The sequence below is a fragment of the Sapajus apella genome, unplaced genomic scaffold (genome assembly GCF_009761245.1).
Source record: "Sapajus apella isolate SASKATOON/1434 unplaced genomic scaffold, GSC_monkey_1.0 scaffold45, whole genome shotgun sequence".
Taxonomy (NCBI): Eukaryota; Metazoa; Chordata; class Mammalia; order Primates; family Cebidae; genus Sapajus; species Sapajus apella.
Window position 1 is genome coordinate 11993217 of NW_022436985.1, and position 22387 is coordinate 12015603.

A 22387-nucleotide genomic window follows, 5' to 3' on the forward strand; every position below is an offset into this window, starting at 1 on the left:
TAACTTACCAGCCCCACTATTTCAAAATCGTGGCCAGAAATGAAAGCATACCTCTCTAAGAAAAAAATCTTTTAAGATCTAGAGGCAAAAGACTTGTTTAACTCTTTCTTTAAGGATTCTTCATCACAAAAGCTTGTTGTATATGAACAATTTGAATTATCACTGGAGTTTTTCAAACTATACATTTTAGAGTTATTTCAGACTCAAATATGTGCATTAAGCTTACTATTTAGACAAATCTAAAGCTAATAAATTTTGTGCTACTTCATGTTTCTACAAGTAGAGGGTAGTAAATGGTGTGTGCTCTAACATTTATGACCTCCTGCTAATACAAAATTTCATTTAAAAAATTTATTGGTGTTATATAACTCGGGGCTAACTTTGCTTCTATCTGTCAACTCTGTATTTATCTTATTGGCTTTAATTTATGATGCCAGAAGAAAATATTACCCTATTTCAACAAGAATTTCTTCAGTATTGAAAAACAATGGATTCCCTGCATACAGTGACATTTTTTAGCCTAATTAAATAATGTCAGGGAGTTAAAACAAGTCAAGTATTAGTTGACGGGTGCAATTTGTTGATGTTCCTCAGTGGTGCATGACAATAAGATCTGACAGAGCTTCAAATTGTATTACAATAAATCAACTTGATGATCTCAGATTTCTAAAACAGGAAATATACCAGCTCTTTGGGATCAGATATTTCCTGAGAAAATAAAGTCAAACTGAGAAACTGTGTATAGAGAATACTGAGACAATTGAGGAGAGAAACTGCTTGAAGTAAGAATAATTTTTTTTTTTTAATAAAGGAAAAGGAGAGTCCATCGGCTGGAATTCAGTGATACATATTTTTTTTTTGAGGGTTCAGATAAGTTATTGGGACAAACACAAGAAATGAAAAAAATTTTAAGAGCTATTGCAATAAATTAAGAATTGTAACTTATTCTAATATAGTCCAGGAAACTTCACTGGATTAAGGAAAATGTTTATTGTTACTAAGCCATGTTTCTTTAAAGCAGTCTATGCTGAGTAGACCACGTGTGGCTAGGCTTTCATACTGGTAACATGGGATACTCCATTTTTCCTCCTTGTCCTTGATTTTAGGATTTTTTTTCAGGACCAGTGTTTTCTGAATTCTCTTGATCCTGACAATCATGTTTAATTTGAAATATAGTTTTTAAAACTCTCAAAACTTTAGATTTTTATTGGAGTCTGACATTCTATTTTCCAACATTGGTATTATTGATTACAAAACTGTTTCAAGCTCATTTTTTTAAAAAAGCTTAATTGTTAGGAAAATTAGAATTGCCATACCATTTGTTCCCATTATCAATATTCAAATGTCATCATTGACAATTTTGTTGTATATTTCTACTTTTTGCTATACATCTTCATGGACACAAATTTTTCAGTATCCCTTTTACCTCTTTGTAACTCAAACCTGACCACATAATTGAACTAAAAAGCACAGTTCTTTTCATTAGGCTGGCTCTTATGCTCCATTAAAGGATAACTCAAATCTTGTAACTCAAATCTGACCACAGTTCTTTTCATTGGGTTGGCTCTTGAGCTCCATTAAAGGATACACAATGCACAACTGGACATTACTGACCACCTCCATCTTTACTTGGGAAATTCTCATTTTCTATCAAGACATTTGAATTTTTTTTGTGTCCATGTCTGCATTTGTACTAGTCAAGATAGACTAAATTATGTTGCACTAACAAGCAGTTCTATAACAAAGATTATTCCTGACTTACACTAGTCCGATGTGGGTCAGCAGGGTCCTTGGCTCAACATGTCACAGTCACTCAAGCACCTCAATATGTGCTTCCATGATCCCATGGTCATGGAAAGGGCACACAATGACCCCAGTTGTGGCACCTAAAACTTCTACTTGGAAGTGGGACACATTACTTCTGTTCATTTTTCATTGGCCAAAGCAAGTTACATGGCCATGACTAACTTTAAAGGCGGGGAGAGATATAATTGATACAATTATCTTTTGTGCCTGGAGAGCAGAGTGGTGGAAATATTTGGTGAACACTTGACATAACTATCTCAGTATTTTAACACATATAATTTCTTTTTTGGGGTCGCTTTTCAAATGTTTTATTTATTTATTTTTCAGATGGAGTTTTGCTCTTGTTGCCCAGGCTGGAGTGCAATGGCACAATCTTGGCTCACTGCAACCTCCGTCTCCTGGGTTCAAGCAATTATCCTGCCTCATTCTCCCAAGTAGCTAGGATTAAAGGCATGCGCCAGCACACCTGGCTAATTTTTTATATTTTTAGTAGAAACAGGGTTTCACCATGTTTGTCAGACTGGTCTCTAACTCCTGACCTCAAGTGATCTGCCTTCCTCTGCCTCCCAAAGTGCTGGGATTACAGGTGTAAGCCACCACACCCGGCCACTTTTCAAATATTAATCACTTTATAGAGAGCAATATTTTACATTTGTACCTCTTGTATTCACCCTTAAATATGCCTTCTTGCTCAACCTGAATATGTTATAGCAGCAGGATTTATAACACTGGGTGGACTTATTGATGATAAGTCCATTCTGAAAAGCAAAAATGTAAAAGGCCTGAACAGATACCCACAATGTGGACATTTAGTTCTAACCTTACCTACTTTTTCAGACAGCTACCCTTATACACTATATCATGGAGTTCTCTCCTTTCTATGATTATTTATTCCTTTGCCGGCTTAAAAAGGGTAAGGACACAACAGGTTTTGACCAGCACTGGATTCTCAATCTGCTGCATATACCTGCTATTTGATTCTTACAGCCCTTAGTGACAACAAATGTTTACTGATTAATGGTTAAAAGCCTGATATATTTATTTTTAGACCAGGTTTTAATTTTTCCCAATGTAGTTCATGAAGAGCAAAATCATATGTGAAACAGTCACACTAAACTTGGCTGAACACAAAAGGCTATGACTACATTGCCTGGAAGAATGCTTATTCAATATTCCCTAGACTAGCATATTTCTCAGTAGAGACAAGAGCATATACTGTAGCCATGGAAAATCTGGAGAACAGAGCACTTGAAAATACCATTTATACTACATCAAACTTGAGCCCACTCAGGAAATGTAAATCTTTCCCATATGTGATGACTACTTGGTGTCCAGCTTCCAGTTCTAAAGAGACACTGTAAATATCCCAAATAGTCCTTTTTAACTCCTACCAAGAGTCTGTCTTTATGCTTGTGGTTGAAAGAACAGTTCTCTAAAAAACAAGAAGGAAATTTTTTTTACTCTGGGAACAGCAAAAGGATATAAATGTATATTTCAGGTATAAATTGAAATCATTTTCATATTTCAGAATGGGTCTAAATTTAAATAAAAATAAATTTTCCTTAAAACCATAGAGACAATAGCACTAAAGACAGACAAAACAATCAATCTTGAATTATAAATTGGATCCTAAAATTCTCAATGTTTTCATGCAAGATATAATTATTGGAACCATTTTCAGAGTTTCAGATCAAGATATGGTGTGAAAAAGAATGATTTGTGTGCTACATGGGATGCGAGAGACAGTCCGAGAGGTATAATATGGCTAGTAAATTGTCAAATTTCCCAAGGTATTTAGATTACTTAAAGCAGTGCTTTCCACGGTGTGGTCCATGGACCACCGGCACCATATCACCTGGAGTTTTGTTAAAATGCATATTCTGGGACCCCATATCAGATCAGTTGAATCAGTGACTTAGGGCATAGGGCCCAGAAATCTGCATTTTAAGTTCTTCAAGTGATTTCTGCACCTAATTAAAAAAAAAGTAATGTACACAGGTTTATTGAGAGATGAAAAGAGGAAAGGATATTTAAAATCAGGGCATTGGAAGACAGTCCAGAAACTTAGGCAATGACTAATGAAACATTCTTAGTTAGATCTTACAGGAAGGAGATGAAGAAATCCAATGGTCTTAGAAGAGAAAATATCATTGAGTAGGACTTCTCAGGAAGATTCTAATACATCCTTCACATTGTCTCTCAGTGAGAAGGCAACTGTAATCTCCAGCAGCCGTTTCTACAGTGAATGCACTGGAATGGTTGACATCAACTTCTCCATTCCCCTAAGACCATCTGTTAGTCTACCATGAATGTCAAAGGTCTAGAACAGGTTAGCCTTGAAGAATACCTGACATTCTCTGGTTTGCAATACCTATAATATGCTTTTCTGTGCCACCACTTGGCTGGCACTGCCAACTCAGTTTTGCTTCACACTCTGTAGCATCAAATGTTGGTTCTATTATAACTTGACTTTTTGCTTTTTTTGGTGCCCTTGTACCCATCTAATACCCAGTGCTCAATGAGCCTGTATGTTTCTTGCCATTTCACTCTTAAGAGTTTTATCCCTGAACTCCACCCAATCTGCTGAGTGATCTCCCTCTTTAAAAAGAGAAAAATAAAAAGTCTGCCTGGTCTATTTACTGGTGCCTTTTCTTTGATTCTCTGTAGCATTTCTATGCCATCTATGGGCATACATCTCTTTGAATCTTGATGTGTTCATCAACCTACATACTTTCCAAATTCCATCTTTATTTTTTTTCTTTAATGGAGGTTCCAAGACATTGGCATGATTAATTAAGTTATTGACCAGGGGTAATTAACTCTGCCTTCAGCCCCTCTCCTCTCTGGAGGTTGAGTGTTGGGACTGAAAGTTCCAACCATCTAATTATGCCTTGGTCTTTCTGGAGACCAGGCCCTATACTGGAGATACCTAGGGGCTCCAGCCACAAGTCATCTCATTAGCACACAAAAGACACTCTCATCACTCTAGAGATTCCATGCATTTTGAAAGCTATGTCCCAGGAGCAAGGAACAAAGGACAAATATGTATTTCTTATTATGCCACATCCTCAGGAAAACAGAAGACATTTTCCTTTCCGTTCTTGTTCTCTATGGAGCTCGTATCTTAGAGCAGATGTTACTTTGTGGGAATCTTAGCTGTACTTTCAGAACTTGGGTAAAGATTACTCATTACCAGTATGGCCTTACTTTATAAGGCACTTTCAGCCAAGCAGCAGTCCTTTTGAGAGATTTATGAAAATTTCTGCATTTGCTTTGTGTCACTTAAGATAACACTGGTAAGAAGTGGAAAGATCCTTAGAGATCAGAATTTGGATGAAATATAAACTAATATCTGAAGCCCCATTAAGTTGTCTAAAGTGGAGTTTCTCCTGTAAGATTACTTTTTTATTCCCTAATCCTCTCATCTCTATGGTCAAGACCTAACCACGTCAAATCCTACACTTCATATTTCAAGCTTTAAAATCCCTCCAGCTTCAAAGAAAAAAAGTATACTTTATACTCTTGATAAGATTATAAACTAAACCATTATTACCAACCAAAATTTTTAATAGCAAAATAGACAGCTAAAAATAATTGGTTTAAATTTAAAATATAATTTATGTAGAAGAAATAGATGTTAGTCTATAAAACCAAGTGTATAAGCTATAACTTCCTTATTTTTTTACACTGGCAGGTGGCTGAAACTTAATTTTGATTAACTTACTTTCCTGGGTATCATCTGATGTCAGGGTTACATGTCTTGGGTCGGGATGAGGGGGAATCTGGTCTGTGGTCATCATCTCCTGCACACATGGCCATCTCTAATATGCTGGTTTCCTCATCCATGTCTGTTCCTGGAGTCCACAGGCCCTGTGGCTAGGTTTGGGTTTCTCTGGACTTGTCTCTCTCACCACTCCTTCTCTTGCCTTCTTGGGGCTGTATTTAGGAAACGGGGTTAACCTGGAAGGCTATTTTGGACATAACTGCTTAGACACCCATTTCTAATGACCTGGCACTGTGCAGAGCACTAAAAAGTGATTCAAGTTTTACAGCCTCCATGCACTTTACATGGGAAGCAATCCACAGGTTCCTTAGCTCTTAGATTTTCTCAGTGTGACCTGGGTTTTCAGTTCTGCTCCCACATACCCAGCTCAGGATGTACCCAGCCTGGTGTGGCAGAACTTGGAGCACGTAGGATACTGCCATACCTCAAGAACCTGAGGTCTCTTTGCATGTCCTCTGATTCTGCCTTTGGCTCCATTACCATGAGAATTATTAATATCTGCATTATTTTCTTTTAGTGTAGGATAAAGAAATCTGTTTTATTTTGTTGTTGTCATTATAATTTAAAATTTGAACCCTGAAGTCTTATGAAGTTAGCTTTTAGAAACTCAAAAGCTGTTGCAAACAAAAAATCAAGAACACGTTAAAAAATTATCCCTTTTTCTTAGGCAATATTAGTCACAAAATAAATGGGATTGGAGCAAAGCCAAATGCAAGGAGGTAGACCACAAGTTACTATCTCAAAATATCTCTCAAATGTCAGCACTGAGTCTAAGTCCCCATCATGTGAAGCAACTGCTGAAACTCTGACAAATGGTGAGGAATCTAAGATAAACAAAGTTTAATGAGTCACCTGAATGGTCATCTGCTTTATTATGAAATCTGAGCAAATAAGAAATGAAATATCTGGAGAGGAAAACCTGGGAATATTTTACCAAAAGGGAAGAAAAGCAAGCTCATATCCTCTTGTTGCTGTCTTTTTACTTTCTAATCACCTAATTAAATGTGTAATGTGACAGGCTAGACAATCCTTCAGCACATCCTCAAAGAGGATATGTCCACATTTGTAACAAAACTAGAGCAATACTGAACCCCAAAACCTAGGATTTGTGGGTGAGACACTGTGCTACATACTGCTCAGACAAATATGTAAGACAAAGCCCCTACCCTCAAAGAGCTTACAGTCCAGCTGAGCTAGGAAAATGGACTGGTCAATAAAAAGTCAAAATGCAAAGTGCTGAAAGTCACAGCAATATTTTGAAAGAGGAGGGATAAAGTAAAGGAACGTGATTCAGAAAAAGTAATGATTCCAGAAAAACAAGATCGGAATAGTCCTCTAGGCTGAAAAACTCCCTGCATGTGGCAAGCCACACAAAGGTGAGAAAGTACAGAAATGCTGAAGCCAGCCACGTATATGAGAAAGTGGGCAGAGTTGGTGCAAGCCTGAGGGGAAGGAAGGGAAACATTCAACATTTACTCTAATCAGGTTTGTTGTCCCAAACCATTTCTCTCAATATCTGTGTGTGTGTCTGTGTGTGTTCATAGGAGATATAGTATTTCATATTACAAAACTGCCATAAGATCATGTTAATACTTTTTGAAATGCATATCTCTGACACAAAGATTTGCTTTACTTCAGAGAATACTGTGGAGCATTGAGAGCTGCACTTTGGAGTTGATTAATAAATATTTAATTATTTTATTTGTTATGTATGCCATTAATTCCCATTTCAAGAGCTTACGAAGTTAGCTTTTGAAAACCCAAAAGTTCAAAGTCAAGAAAACATTGTGTGGAAGACTTCACCTGCTAAAAAGTAGCTCCTATGAATGAAAAAGGATGGATTTCTAAGATGTTATTCCTGCTGACAGCTGAAGATGGAGGGAGAAAGGAAGAGAAGGCTCAGGTTTATTTCTGTTGTAGATTTGAGGCTTTGCAATGGAATTAATACTCCAAGAAGTTGCCAGTATGGCTGCAGGTTCTTAGAGAGGAAACACATTCTAGAGTTGCTATGTGATTGTTAACTAACTTAGTTGGACAGTTTTGGTCATTACAGAAATATGTGGGGCTTAATTATAAGATCATTAAGATCCCATCCAACTTCACAATTGTATGACTTATGCAACTTCCATTTGCAAGTAATTAATGAGTTAATTAAGGAAATGAAATAAGCCGCAGACGCTAAGAAAAAGCCTATGTCCTCTTACAGAAATAAAGGTTGTAGTGGTCTCTGAGAGAAGCACTAGCAGAGACACTAACAATAACCTTCCAAAAACCCATACTGGGTATAAGAAATGATGGTCACTTTATCTTCCCTAAGTGACAGGCAGGTGTCACTTTGGAAAATTAATTTATGACTCTAGGGTAGCAGTTACAGTGAAATAATATTCCTGGCACATGCCTAAAGACCTTTAATAATTACTTTGAAATATTTCCACTTAAATTTGACAATGGCACTGATGGATTTTTAAATTCAAAGAAAGGACAGTATTCTGGCAAATGAGGCAGCCTGGTGTCAAAAAACCTAGGACACATTACTGGCTACTCCAGTTGCTTGTTTTGTGACACTAAGAGTAAATCAAGAAAACCACATATAAACATCGAACAAAGGAAAGTGTTTATTTGCATTATGTATTTGTAATTGTTAAAAAGAAAATAAACCTCAGTTTTACTTTGTACTTTTCTTCCTGCCCTTCCTTTTTTTTTTTTTTTTTTTGATGGAATTTCACTCCTGTTGCCAAGGCTGGAGTGCAGTGGCACAATCATGGCTCATTGCAACCTCCGCCTCCTGGGTTCAAGTGATTTTCCTGCGTCAGCCTCCTGAGAAGCTGGGATTACAGGTGCCTGCCACCACACCTGACTAATTTTTGTATTTTTTTAGTAGAGATGGGGTTTCACCATGTTGGCCAGGTTGGTCTCAAACTCCTAACCTCAGATGATCCACCTGCCTTGGCTTCCCAAGTACTGTACTGAGATTACAGGAGCAAGCCACCATGCCTGGCCCATGGTGCCCTTTCTTTAAAAACCAAAACAACAACAACAAAAACAGAACCAGGAGATGATGATTTTATCTAAAAATAAAATATAATACCCAATTAACTTTGTTTTACCACCACTTGCAATCGGGCCAAAACTATTGGTATTATCTGAATTTAACTTTACTGTAGACTTCTTCAAAAGCCCAATTGAGCTAAGAGAATAAAGCAGTCTCTTTAAGAGAAATTGGATTCCGTTTTTACAATGTCTAGTACAAACAGAATAAAATGTTTTCTTTTGAGTGCTGAATGAACAATATACGGGAAATATTCTGAGCACTGTGGCTGGCACATAGAAGGTTTTGACATACGTTATTCATTACTGACACCCTGAAACTGAGACTTAGGATGGTTAAGTAACCCATAGGGCGACACATGTAAATGCACCAAAGCTGGGCCTCAAGTTCTAAAATTCAACTTTACAGCCTCTGCTCCTGTCCATCTACTAAGGACACACTGAAAAATTGGGGGGGGGTATAAATATATCCATCTATATCTGTGTATCTACATCTAGATAGGAAAGTAGGTAGATAGAGAGATAGATACATAATCACCTTCAAATTGCCAAATGTATAGAGGGTAGATAGCAGTAGCAATGGATGGGAGAGGGGATAGTAGGTTAACAAGAGGGAATTCAATTCTGAGCAAGAATGTGGCCATGGAAATAAAAAGGAAAAATGCCAAGAAAATAGTTTCTAAAATTCTAATTGGCACCTGGTTGTATAAAAAGTGATGAAGGAGATGAAAGATGGATGGCAGGTTTGAGTGAGGGAAAGACATGGAGTTTGAAGCACTAGAATACCACAGACAGCTTTGAACAGGAGGCCCTGGCCAGCAGAGAAACTGCCTGAGGTTGTGCAGGCTGCGTAGGATCTGGAATTCAGCTCAGTTTGCTGCCAAGCTGAAGATCCTGATGTAAGAGCACTGTGCATCTGGAGGAAGGGGACCTTCGTTATAACTCACACAAAGGGTGGAAGAGGCCTTGCTGACCAGATATCTACATTGGGCTTTAAGATGAAGGTATAGGCCTATATGAAATTTTCCAAGGAAGAAAAACTAAGGGAGGAAACAAAATAAACACAGACACTGAAGCCAAGAAGGTGGGAAGAAGACAGGAGCCCCTCTAACAAGAAGGAAAGAAAAAAAGCCTAGAAGAGGGACAGAGCCATAGGCTAGTACAAGATCTCTAATGTCAAAAGACAGAACTATTTCAAGAACAGCATGAGGGCAAACAGTATAGACGGCAGAAAGGACGGAAGGTGAAGGCAGGGATAAAAAGCTGTTGGACTGAACTGTTAATTCAGCCATCATGAGCAAACTCTGAGAGGTCATTTCAATATTGTGGTAGAAAGAACGCCAAATTGCAAAGGGTTATCAAGTCAGGGGAAGGCAAAGGAGAAGAAACAAAAAAATATAAATTTTTCTTGGCACCAGGAAAAAGGAACATGGTTGAAAAGGCTGAAAGTTTGTTTGTTTTGTGTGGCAGAGGCCTGAACATCGTTGTGCCTAACGGAAAGCAAAGGTGTAAGTAAAAGGGCATAACTTATGCAAGTCCTGGTTCCGTCTTCATAAATATTTTGTTTAAACGTTCCATAAACACCAGTGGCCAAGGAAATGCTTTAGCAAATACTCATTAACAAAATGACAGCTATTTAAAAATGTTCCCATAGCTATCATATGTGTATCACTCCTTGAGAATAAAGTCTGGCAGGGAATCATGACTGTTTTCTTTAGTATGAGAGCCCTTCCATTCCCTGGGGATTTTCAGAGAATGGGGTACATGGTTGACCTCTTACTCAGACAGAAGGAAATTATGCTTTCACTTCCTGCCCCTTTATGTATTTTTTACCCAGTCATTACTTCTGGCTGGATATAGATATTAGGCTGAAAGCTTGGAAGCCAAGGTTCTAGATGAGTAATATTTCAGGGCTTAGTTCTGCTACTATTTTTTTTTTTTTTTTTTAAAAAAGAGTGATCAGGACTCACTAATTTCCAAGTCATTTCAGCTTTCAAATGAGCAAAATTATACATAAAAGAATGATTATCCTAATTTTATTCAAGAGGAACACACTGAAACAATGTAGGTCCCCAACAATGGGAGCCATGTTCTATTATGTACAGTACAGCCACAGAATGAAAGAATATACAACAGTAAAATGTTTTTCTCAAAGTTGATAAAAAACAAATTTTGATTGATATAAAACAAATGTTCACAATGTTTACAGCAAATGAAACAAAACAAAAATAAAAAGGTGTAGAATAACAGTTGGGACTTTCTTGTCCTCCAAATTCACTTTCTGAATTATTGTTGACTGTAGATTCCTGATGGTTTTTCTTCTGGCAATTTAGAGTTCCAAATTACTGTTTACTAACAGCAATTTCATAATTTATTAAATGGCTTTGTTCAATGAATCACTCATGTTTTAGCATAATTCACAATAAACTAAGTAATAAATACTCCAATCATCAAATATGAAAGAAAACATAGCAGTTTTGGTGTCATTTTATTTGTCAATCTCTTTTTAAATTAAGTTTTGAAGGTAATAGTCATTCAACAAACATTTATTGCATCACTCAGTTATTAATACAAAAAGAACCTTGGATTCGTATCACCTCTTAAATTGTCCAGAAGCTCCAATTTAGTATGGTTAAACAAAGGCCAATATATAGGAAGATACTTAAGTCAGTTTAAGCATATTTTTCCCTGAGAGACTGTAATTGAAAGTGAACTAAATGTGGATTTTTTAAAAGAACAGGGCAATTATCTTTTTCTCTGTTCAACAACTTCAGAAATCTCAATAGCTCCTCTCCCCTGTCCACAACCTACAGCACTAAGCTTGACAGCTCCTTGGGAGCCATAAATCTTGCTCACTGAATTCTACTTTATAAGGGGCTGAATTCTGAGGCTTCTGGAGAATTCTCATAAGGTTGTGCTAACAAGGACCTTTATAACATGTTATCAGTGAATGCTAACATGCATTAATTCGTTTAAATGATTGTTTTCTTTTCCAGGTTTAAAAAAGTATCTTTCTAAATTGAAGTTTTCCTAAGTGTGTATTCATAATGACGCTGACATTTCAGGAATTTTAAATTTAGGTCTAAATTAGTATTAAATTAGTACTAAAATTCTAAATTTAAAATACATATTCTCTAGTATGTCAAATTTCCTATTTAGGTATGAACATGAACACCAAACTTCAAATAAAGTGAAAGGCTCAGTCAAATGAAGAATAGCTTCAGTGAACTGACTTAAAATAGTATATTTTCAATTTAAAAGAGCTGTGTTTCAATTGGAATAACATTTCATTTTAAAATAAGTCATGTCACCTAACTGAAAGTAGGAAGCAAAATTAAGCACAATTTCTAGACAATTTAGTTTTATTTGAGACAGAGTCTCACTCTGTTACCCAGACTGGAGTGCAGTGGTGTGATCTCAGCTTACTGCAAACTCCACCACCCCACTGGGTTCCAGTGATTGTCCTACCTCAGCCTCCTGCATACCTGGGATTACAGGTACAGGCCACCACACCTGGCTAATTTGTGTGTGTGTGTCTGTGTGTCTGTGTGTTTGTGTGTGTTTTAGTAGAGATGAGGTTTCACCATACTGGCCAGGCTGGTCTTGAACTCCTGACCTCAAGTGATCCACCTGCCTTGGCCTCCCAAAGTGCTGGGATTACAGGCATAAGCCACCAGGCCTGGCCTAGACAATTGTTTCAGACAAAGTCATCAAACATATGCATATCCCAAATTCACTGCTGCAGACAAAAGGCAGTCTCTAATTCATTGTTTCAAACAGGAAAGTTTGTCATATACACCATCCGATGCTTTAATGCTTAGGAAAAATTTCTACAGTGACTAGGTGAAACTTGTATTTTTTAAAAAATTAAACAAAAATGGACTTTTAATACAAAAGTCTTCACAATGTGATTCCAAATAAAGTTGAATTATCAAGTAATTAGCAAAGGAATTGAATTAAAGTTGAAACTTAGAATTGCCCTGGGCTCAGCTTATAGCTTAATCTATGTATGTAATATATCCAGTTTTATTTTTTTCTTTTGTAGAGTGGGATTAATAAAAGTGACTACTATCATTTGTCAAGATGATTGAGAAATCAGTGATTTGTTTTGCTCTAAAATGCACAGTATAAAGATATTAGAAGAAAACACATATTGTCATATATTGTGCTACTAAATTCATTGTACATGGTTTATAAAATTGCTTTGTAGTGTTTTTCAGCTTAAAAGAACTTGAAAGTTAGAATGCAGTTCAACAAATCAAAACAATCACTGAGAAAATTAACCTAACCTTATTCATTTTTTTTCTTAAGCATAATCTCCACACAGAAGAATTGAATAAACTAGAAGGTGAATATTTTTTTCTCTTTTCTCTAATTCTTTCCTACAAAGCATTATTACGCTATTTCCCAGCTATGCATACATGTGAGCAGCATGATTCTGAATGGGACTAAAATAAAATACTTGGTTCTCGATTAATATTAGGTATGCCCCTTGAGATTTGTTTAGTCACTGATTCCTTGACACATACCTCCAGTAACTTTATAAAAAGAAGAACAGCACTTTCTGTAGAAGATGCAGTAACACATTACTTATTCCAGAACTACTTCCATGGCAACCTCTACTACAGAACACAACTAAGAACCTGGACACAAGCCAAATGTCTCCTGAGCACCCAAAATAGATATCACTGTGTCTATGTCCTTTGGCACATGCACATTTCTCATAAGAGAATCTCTTGAACCCTCAGATAAAGTTATTGCCTCTTATTCTATCCATAATTTTTTCTAAACTTATTTATTTTCTGGTGTTCTTGCTCACAGCACAAAATAATCATGAGGAGGTGGTTGAGGTTGAAGGGAGTTATTAGACATATGCAAGTTGTCTACACCAATAAGGAAGGTCACTCTACGATATGGAAGGTGGACATGGGGGGAAGAATGTCTTATAAAAATAATACAATAATTCAAAAAACAGTGTTTATGTGACCTTTGCATCTAAGAATTAATAGCCTTATACACCATGCAATGTATTATTGCATTATAAAAGAATTCTATAGTGCATATCCATGAGTAATGCTGAGTAGTTAGGGAAACATTAAATTGCATTTAGCCCCCTCCAGAGAGAGCTCAAAATATACAATGGATCTCAGAAAGAGCATGATCCACAAGTGGCTAAATTCTTTCAAAAACTTTTCAAGTTCTCAGTGGTAAAAGTTTACTTTTTGAACTTCGCTTTTTGGAAAATTCACATATATTGAACCCCATAATGTTCTCCATTGTCGTTTTATTGACCAGCAGCAGATATTATATACTAGCTAGCCAGGGTCTTGGGGAAAGAGTGACATCTGGAATGCTAGAGTACACAGGGATTTTTTTTTTTTTCTGTGCCACATTGGGCTATTTCCCTTCTGCTCTGGAAACCCCTCTATGGCTCAGTGACTTGAAATCTTTTTGCAAATGTCACTCTTCTTAGAAATGTTGCTCCATTAAGGTGAATAAGCTTAAACTATGATAAGCTTTATTAAAAAAAAGAAAAGCAGGCTTACTAGAATTAAAAAAATAATAATGATTAAAGAGAACGAAGGATTAAAGTTAACAGCTAAATATAGAAGCAAACTGGAGGCAAAAACCCCAATTCAAAATAACTGTTTTTTCCAGGTCAGATCCACTAAGTTGTGATGACTTTAGTGAGCTTTGACTGGATCAATTAAAATGCCTAGACTGCCCTACCCAGGTTCTCTTGCCTGATTGGCTCCATATTAGTTCTATATTTCAAGTTTAAGATTCATTAACCTCCCCCTCCGGCCCAGTCAAGAACATTCTGTACATTCTGTAATGCTAAAGTGTATCCCTCTTTATCCAACACAAACAATAAAACACAAAAATGACACATGATGAGATGCAACAAAGAAGCAAACCGAAGCTAAGCTTTAAAATAAAACAATGCCAACAATCATTTGGTTCCTGAAAACAAAACAAAACTAAACAAAGCAAAATTCGAGTAGTTTGAAATAGCAGCAGCCACAAAATGATACAGTTAAAAAGCTAAAATATTTTCAAGACTATATTTCTCTCAAAATAGAGGTGAAGAGGGAGGGGAAAAAAAGTCAAATGACCACAGAATACTTGTCCCCAAAACAAATGAACCCTGAAGATTTAAATGAGTAAAAACAATACCTTATAAGTCACTGGTCTGGTCTATGCACAGCTGTTCCCAGTGCCGACTCTTGTTTAACTGTCCACTGCCTTCAGTTTAAAGTTAATTCTTTTGGCAAAAAAGTACAGAGCTTGTCTGGAAAATGCTGTTTGGACACAAACCATTTCTTTCAAAGCGGTGGTAGCTATATTTAAGTTTTCTTGTAGAGGGGGATATAAACTCTTCCTGTAGCTAATTTTCTTTCTCCTCCTTCTCAGACTTAGTCAGTATCCTCCCATCCCATATATTGAAGAAAGAGACAGAGAGGGGGAAAAAAAACCTACAAGGAAATATACCTTAAATAATGTAGTATTTGAGCATTTAGAAAAACAAAACAAGAAATAAGAACCATAGAAAGCTCATCAGGACCTTAAATATAATTTAGCCCAGTGCCCTCATTTTATAGATAAGGAAAATGAAACCCAGAGAAAAATAGGATTTGTATAAGGTCACTCACATGGCTAGTTAGTGCCACAGTTAACAAATAACCAGGTTTCACAACTCCTGCTTCAATGCTCTTTCTGCTACACTAAGATACCTGAGGGGAAATGGTTTCCCTTTTCCTCTATATCCTTGTATAATAAGCAAAGGAGTTGGCAGGGAGCACTAACACAATTAGGATGTGAGAACTGTCTCAGAGAAAATATTTCCTTTGGATTTAAAATCCTTAATATTGGAAGTTTCCCTATTATCTCCAATTTCTTTGTACATCAGGAAATAATCTTTTTCTTTGCTGATTGTCCAGAATATATATATATATTTTTTTTGAGACGGAGTTTCGCTCGTTACCCAGGCTGGAGTGCAATGGCGCGATCTCGGCTCACCGCAACCTCCGCCTCCTGGGTTCAGGCAATTCTCCTACCTCAGCCTCCTGACTGGCTGGGATTACAGGCACGAGCCAACATGCCCAGCTAATTTTTTGTATTTTTAGTAGAGATGGGGTTTCACCATGTTGACCAAGATGGTCTTGATCTCTTGACCTTGTGATCCACTCGCCTTGGCCTCCCAAAGTGCTGGGGTTAGAGGCGTGAGCAACTGCGCCCAGCCCCAGAATATTTTTACAATTCAGGAGTTGCCATGTTTTGGAGGATGCTAATATCTGTTAGTCCTTACAGAGTACTGCTTTAGTAAGGCACCGTGCTGTGACAGGTGACAGAGTAGGTGTTCTACCTAGTATCAGCAATACTGCTCCACGGGTCTTCAACTAGACACACATTTGCTATTATCACAAATCCCTACTTTCAATATGTCAAGATTTTTTGAAGACACACATTTGGTTTTGATTATTATTGATTGTATACTTTGTTACATAAAACAGAGAAGCAAAATAATAATTTTCTTTGGTGTCCTTCATGTATTTCCTACTTATTGATGAATAAATTATTTTCCTCTAATAGCAGCAGTGATGTTCTTATTATAATAATTTTTAAAATTGTCTTTTTGAAATATATTCATTCATTCACTTATTTAACAAATATTTATTGAACATTTATAAGATCTATCTCATCCCTCTGATGTGAAATAGCATAACAGACAAGCAATAGCTTCCTTGGAAAAGTAGGGAATTTTCAAATAAAATCAAAGGTTTGCATGGGAAGTAATTCCCAATTCTCTATAACTATTTCTGTATTCATTCTCACACTTCAAACATGTGTTCTCAATTTATTGATATCCTATTGATTGGGTTGCTCCAATCTTAAAACATCCTACCCAGATCAAATAAACCAAAATATGAAGAGACCCACATCAAAATCACTCTGGTCAATATTAATTTTCCATTTGATCTGGATCCTTACATTTCAAAGCAAAATCTACTTTTACACTTTGCAATTCCCAGACACAATGAGCAAATGCTCAGATCACTCAAGGCCCATTTTCAAACTGTTACCCATTCTTTATCTCAGAAATGCACTGTTTGGTTTTAATAGTTCTCATCTACATTTAAGGCATCTACTCTTGCCCTGGTCTTTGGCAGAAAGCAGTGTGCTTATGACCAAATAATTATAAAAATGTAATATCTAAAATGACAATTAGATTTTCTGGAACATATTTTCCAAAATGTTGAGAAATTAATGGGCATGATAGCACTTTTCCAATGCTGACAAATAAGCAACGGAGATTCAAAGCACAACTGTTGAGAAATAAATCTTGGAAAACCATACTTCATGGTTTTTGACACAATGACAGCACCCTATTTTCCTTTTATTCTCATTTGATTATGTCTATTTGAGTCCTATGCAAAGGTTAAGCAACATTAATATGTCAAATATGACAAGAGTTGGACACATGGATACATATTACTTGCATTTGCTAAAAATATTCCGTATTTTCCTTTTACTTCTTAAGCTTTACTTTTGATATTGACAATTTTACCTTAGGTCTATTAGAAAGAGCAGGAAGGAAATATGAGTAAAACCTTGAGAGGTAATAGGCCTTGAGGAGACACAGAATTTTACATGGAATGAGTCAAGGTGATTCAGAGGGTTAAGTGGCTGCAGGAAGGAAGGAAAGAGTGAAGAGACATCACGGACAAACAGATTGTTTGGAACAGGAGTGGGCTGAGCTGTAGACAAAAGATTATGGGTATTGAATTCAAGAACCAAAGTCTCCTAAAATTGGCCACACAAAGAAGGAACTAGCAATTTTGGTGACCAGTGAAAGCAATAGGAAATTGGCCTTTAAACCTACTTCAAAATTCATGGCATGTCTCATCTCTGCCTATTGGAAAGGAAGAATGTGCTGTCAATATGTGATCCAATACAATGTAAAACAGCACAACCACTTTTAAAATTTGTGTCTCCCTCTATTTAGGGTCCTTGGACCACTCCAGGTTGCCCTACTCTGGGAATACTCTGAATTTCAGAATACTAGTGTAGTTTAGTGGGGAATAGTCACGTATTTTGAAGGTTTGCCCTGTGGTGTTGGATTTCACTGATGGGAGAAATACTTCCAGCAGAGGTGAATTCCAGCGCAGGCTATATTAACAGAGGCAAGGCAGTGGGAGTTCTCTAACTCTTGATCTCGTCCTCTCAGTTGTCAGGTTTATTGTAACACTAGAAGAAGGCTTTTACCAAGAAATCCCAGAAAGCTCTTTGGTGCTAACAGTGAAGGGTAGTGACTGCATGAACAGCTACTAGATTCTAATATTCTATGCTTCGGGATATATTTCAATTATGGAAATTTTTAACAGTCTTAAGAAACTAATACACCTAACAGTCTTAGCATCAACTCTCTTAAACCAATTCCAGCATATGCGTACACCTCTCACAGTCTATTCTCCTCAGAGAACCAGAATCCTCATTCCCCTCCTCGTATCCATGATTTCTCATCTTTCCCATCATTCCTCTGTTTCACTGTTGAACAGTTTCCCACAGTTACTCTCCTTCATTCCTTCCAGGGGTTTTCCATTATTCTCTTACTTTGCGTTGTCCAGTGATTTCCCATAAATTCTCCTGCTTTAGCCCTACCACTATCTCCCACTTCCCTCAATATAAATCCAAATGCCTAACCATGACCTCCTAGGTACTACATGATTTAGCTTCAGTTTACCTTCCCTACTGATATGGTTTGGCTGTGTTCCCACCCCAATCTCATCTTGAATTGTAGCTCCCATAATTCCCATATGTTGTGGGAGGGACCTGGTGGGAGATAACTGAATCATGGGGCAGCTCCCCCCATAGTGTTCTCATGATAGTGAACAAGTTTCACAAGATCTGAGGCTTTTATAAGGGGAAACCCCTTTCACTTGGTTCTCATTCTATCTTGCCTACTGCCAAGTAAGACATGCCTTTGACCTTTCACCATGGTTGTGAGGCCTCCCCAGCCACATGGAACTGTCAGTCCATTAAACCTCTTTTTCTTTATATATTACCCAGTCTCGAGTAAGTCTTTATCAGCAGCATGAAAATGGACTAATACACCTACTGAATATCCTAACCTGCCATCACATCTGTGTAGGATGCTTCTCCCTCATATTTTCACAGAATGATCTCCTTTTCATCATTCAGGGTGATGCTACCAAAAGTCACCTCCTCAAAAAGAAGATTTTAAAATTTTCTGACCCTTCTGGTTAAGCATCCTTTCATCCACATATGCCCTCTATCCCATTTCCCCCTCTCATAGCACTTTCCACATATGAAATGAACTTTTGTTCTTCCTTACTTATTCATTCATTTGAGTAATCAGTTGAAATATATTTGCTATGTCTTCTCTAGAATAAGTTTTATCAGATCAGAAAGATATCAGGATATATAAATAAGATTAGAAACCTGAGATTTAGGCTTTTTAAACCACATTACTCTTAGTGTTCAGAAGAGTATCTAGTATAAAATAGGTATTTAACAAATATTTATTTCATGAATTAATTATACTTTCTGCATGAGCTGCTATTCTGCTGTCAACAAACATCTAACATAAGTCCATAAACATGAAGGCAAAATCTAATCTACTTCTGCAATTGACTTAACACTGCAAATCTCCCCTTGGCTCTAGCAGCTAGGAATCACAGGAAATGAGGAAAGAGCCCCAGCTGGGCCCTAAGTAGTTGTGTCTACATAAGATACCTGTAACCTTTTGAATTGAATTAAAGCAAAGGCCAGATAATATCTTGTCTTGCCCGAATATCCTCTGCGGATATGTGTACCTAACTAGATATGTGATTACATTTGCTAGAGGTCCTAAAAGCTTCTAGACACTTCTTTTATTTCCTGAATTCTACAGTAGTTTCTCTTCTTGAAACAGCAGATAACATAGAGTTAAGTCTATCCTTTCCAGGTGGTTTTAAGAAGCTGCCCTCACCTGCCAACTCTTCAGGAGCAAAGGCTAAATCTTTGCCCTTGCAACATATGTTTTCTAAATGAAAAGGAGGGAGACCAAATAATTTTGGAGAGGTGAGCTCACAGATAATTTAATCTCCCATCTAAGCTCTGCTGCACACTCAATCAGAGCCCTCCAGTGAGCTGTAAATTAGATTTCCTCTCCTGTCTCTTTTCCTACTGCTTCCTAATTACCTATTCTAGTGAGTCAGCCTCTCTGGGTCCTGGGGCCCAGACACATTGTGGGATAATGTGACTGGCTCACCAGGATTCAAGTACAGCCACATCAGAGAGGTGGCCATGTGATGGCAAGATAGGGAGAGGGTGATTCTTTGTTAGGAAGAGAATGGCTTTCCCTAAGTGCCATGACAGCCCTTCTCCCAGGACAACCAGGGAGAGGGAATTTCTTACCTGAGCACTAGTGTCACTCAGAGACAAATAACTACATTTAAAGTAACTTCATTAAAATAACTTCATTGAAACAAAAAGTGCTCTTTTCCTATTGCATTGACTATACATTAATCTACATATATAAATGGCATTTATTTAATCAATGGATCAAAGCAAAAATATTTATTAATTATCTCTATGGACAAGGCCTTCTGTTAGATTATGAAGTTTCTGTAATAATTTCTTGTTATCTCATTGGTGATAATATTTCTTTACCCAGAATAAAAATTTTCCCAGGAAAATAAAAATTTCTTTCTTCTTCCTTGAATTTATTGATATGCTTCTATTTGTTGAGCCCATATAAGGTGCCAAATGCTTGGGTGCAAAGGAGAAGACTAACTTCTGCCTCAGAAACCTTTGTTTTTGGAGGTGGGAGACATTTACAGACTATTGTGGAGGTAAGCACTCCTTTATAGGAGACCATGGAAGCAGCAGGGAATCAAGACAGAAAGTAACCAAGGAAGGCTGCCTTGAGGAGATAAAACCAAAATTCCATTTGAATGCAGAAGGAGAGGATTAACATTCCAGGCAGGAGATAGGGTACACTTGGGTCCAGTAGTTCTATAGACCTGGCATGTAGAATGAAACACCAAGACTGATAGATAAAGTATGCAGAAAGGAAGACAGGCGAAAGTCAGGCTCAGAAGTTTGGTTTTCATACTCAAGGAAATGGGCATCCATTGAAAGTGTTTAAATAAGGGATATTGTGGTTTTAGAATGCTAAGTGAAGAGAAAATTCAGGGACAGGTTGTCTAAAGGACCTTCTATATCACCATAAGACACTGTGATAGTCTGAAATTAGGCAGAAAGGACAGAGAGAAAGAGACACATGGCCCTAAAATATGTTTTAAAATTACTGCAGGTAGGAAGATGTAAGAATGCAAACTTACTCCTGATATTTCTATAAGATGATTACAGAAAAACATATCAGCGTTAGAACAGGATGAAACTAGTATTTTATAAGAATTCACCCTGTAAAAGACATTTTTCATATAATCCCTCTATTTACAGATGAGGAAACTGAGGCATATAACTGAAAAGAGTGATTGCAGAATTTGAAATCTCATTCTTCTGTCTATGAGGCTCATATACTTTACACTAAACTGCCTGTCTCTTTGAGAGCAGCATACATTTTGGACATTTTTACAAATTGGACAGTGGATGACTAGAGTCAAAAACATTGTTTGGAATATAATTTGGCAATATCTTAGAATATTTCATGGGCAGAAAATTAGGTTTCCTAGGCATCAGCATGTCCAAATATGAGATTCAATACATAAACAATTGTATTTGCATGGTTTCTATGAAACTGCATGGTTAGCTACTTTGCAAAGTACAAATCCTTCATTAAATTCCTCTTGATAATCTAATTATATTTATGCCTGGGAGTCTTATTCACAAGTATACTAGGACAGCCAGTGGAAACCAGAATGAAAGTGAACTTGGCAGATACCCTAGTTCCATCAAGTCAGATACTGAGTTTTGAACTACGTGGAGTTTGAAGGATAATTCAGTTCCAATGAACCTAGGAAGGCAGGAGGTAAAACTAAGACATTGAATACAGAAAGGGGCAAATATAGCTCTAACAAGAGAAAATGCTGAGATTTGTTTTAAAGTTGAAGTAGGAAAATTCCTTCTCTAACATATTTTATACTCACTATGGATGATCCCTACTGTCTAAACCTTGACTCTCTGAAAGTAAGAGGAGGCACTGCTGTTAATGACAGTGAGATTGCAGCTTAAATCCAAGACTCTCACAGGCAAACTTGGACACGTCACCCTACCAATGAAGTGAGAATTATTACTGACCTAAAGATGATGATAGCATCAAGAATGAGGTCATAGGTCTTAGAGCAACTAGCTCCAAAGTCAGGAAATTCTTACACAATTTGGACACATTGCTCAATACTCAATAACAAAGGCCAGGTTAATAAACTATTTGTAAATAGTTCATTAATCATTTTAGTCCCATAGTTTATTTTTATTTAAAAATGGTATAGAATGACCAGGCATGATGGCTCATGCCTGTAATCCCAGCACTTTGGGAGGTCGAGGTGAGCGGATCAATTGAGGTCAGGAGTTCAAGACCAGCCTGGCCAACATAGTGAAACCCCATCTCTATTAAAAACAAAAAATTAGCCGGGCATGGTTGTGTGTGTCATAGTCCCACCTACTTGGGAAGTTCAGGCAGGAGAATCGCTTGGACCCAGAAGGCAGAGGTTGCAGTGAGCAGAGATTGTGACACTGCACTCCAGCCTGGGCAACAGGGTGAGACTCTGTCTCCAAAAA

At 37.1% G+C, this 22387-nt stretch overlaps 1 protein-coding gene across 5 annotated transcripts in view; it reads right to left on the minus strand.

The window, feature by feature from the left end:
- ARHGAP24 (Rho GTPase activating protein 24) overlaps window positions 1-22387 on the minus strand; it is a 487442-nt gene that overhangs the window by 203233 nt on the left and 261822 nt on the right. Inside the window, exon 1 of one of the 5 annotated variants that reach the window (XM_032239865.1) lies at window positions 14816-15571. The exons of the other annotated variants lie outside the window; for them this stretch is intronic. The gene's annotated coding sequence lies outside the window, so the exon portion shown is untranslated. Of the gene's footprint in view, window positions 1-14815; window positions 15572-22387 lie in introns of those variants that run through there. 5 annotated transcript variants of the gene reach the window in all.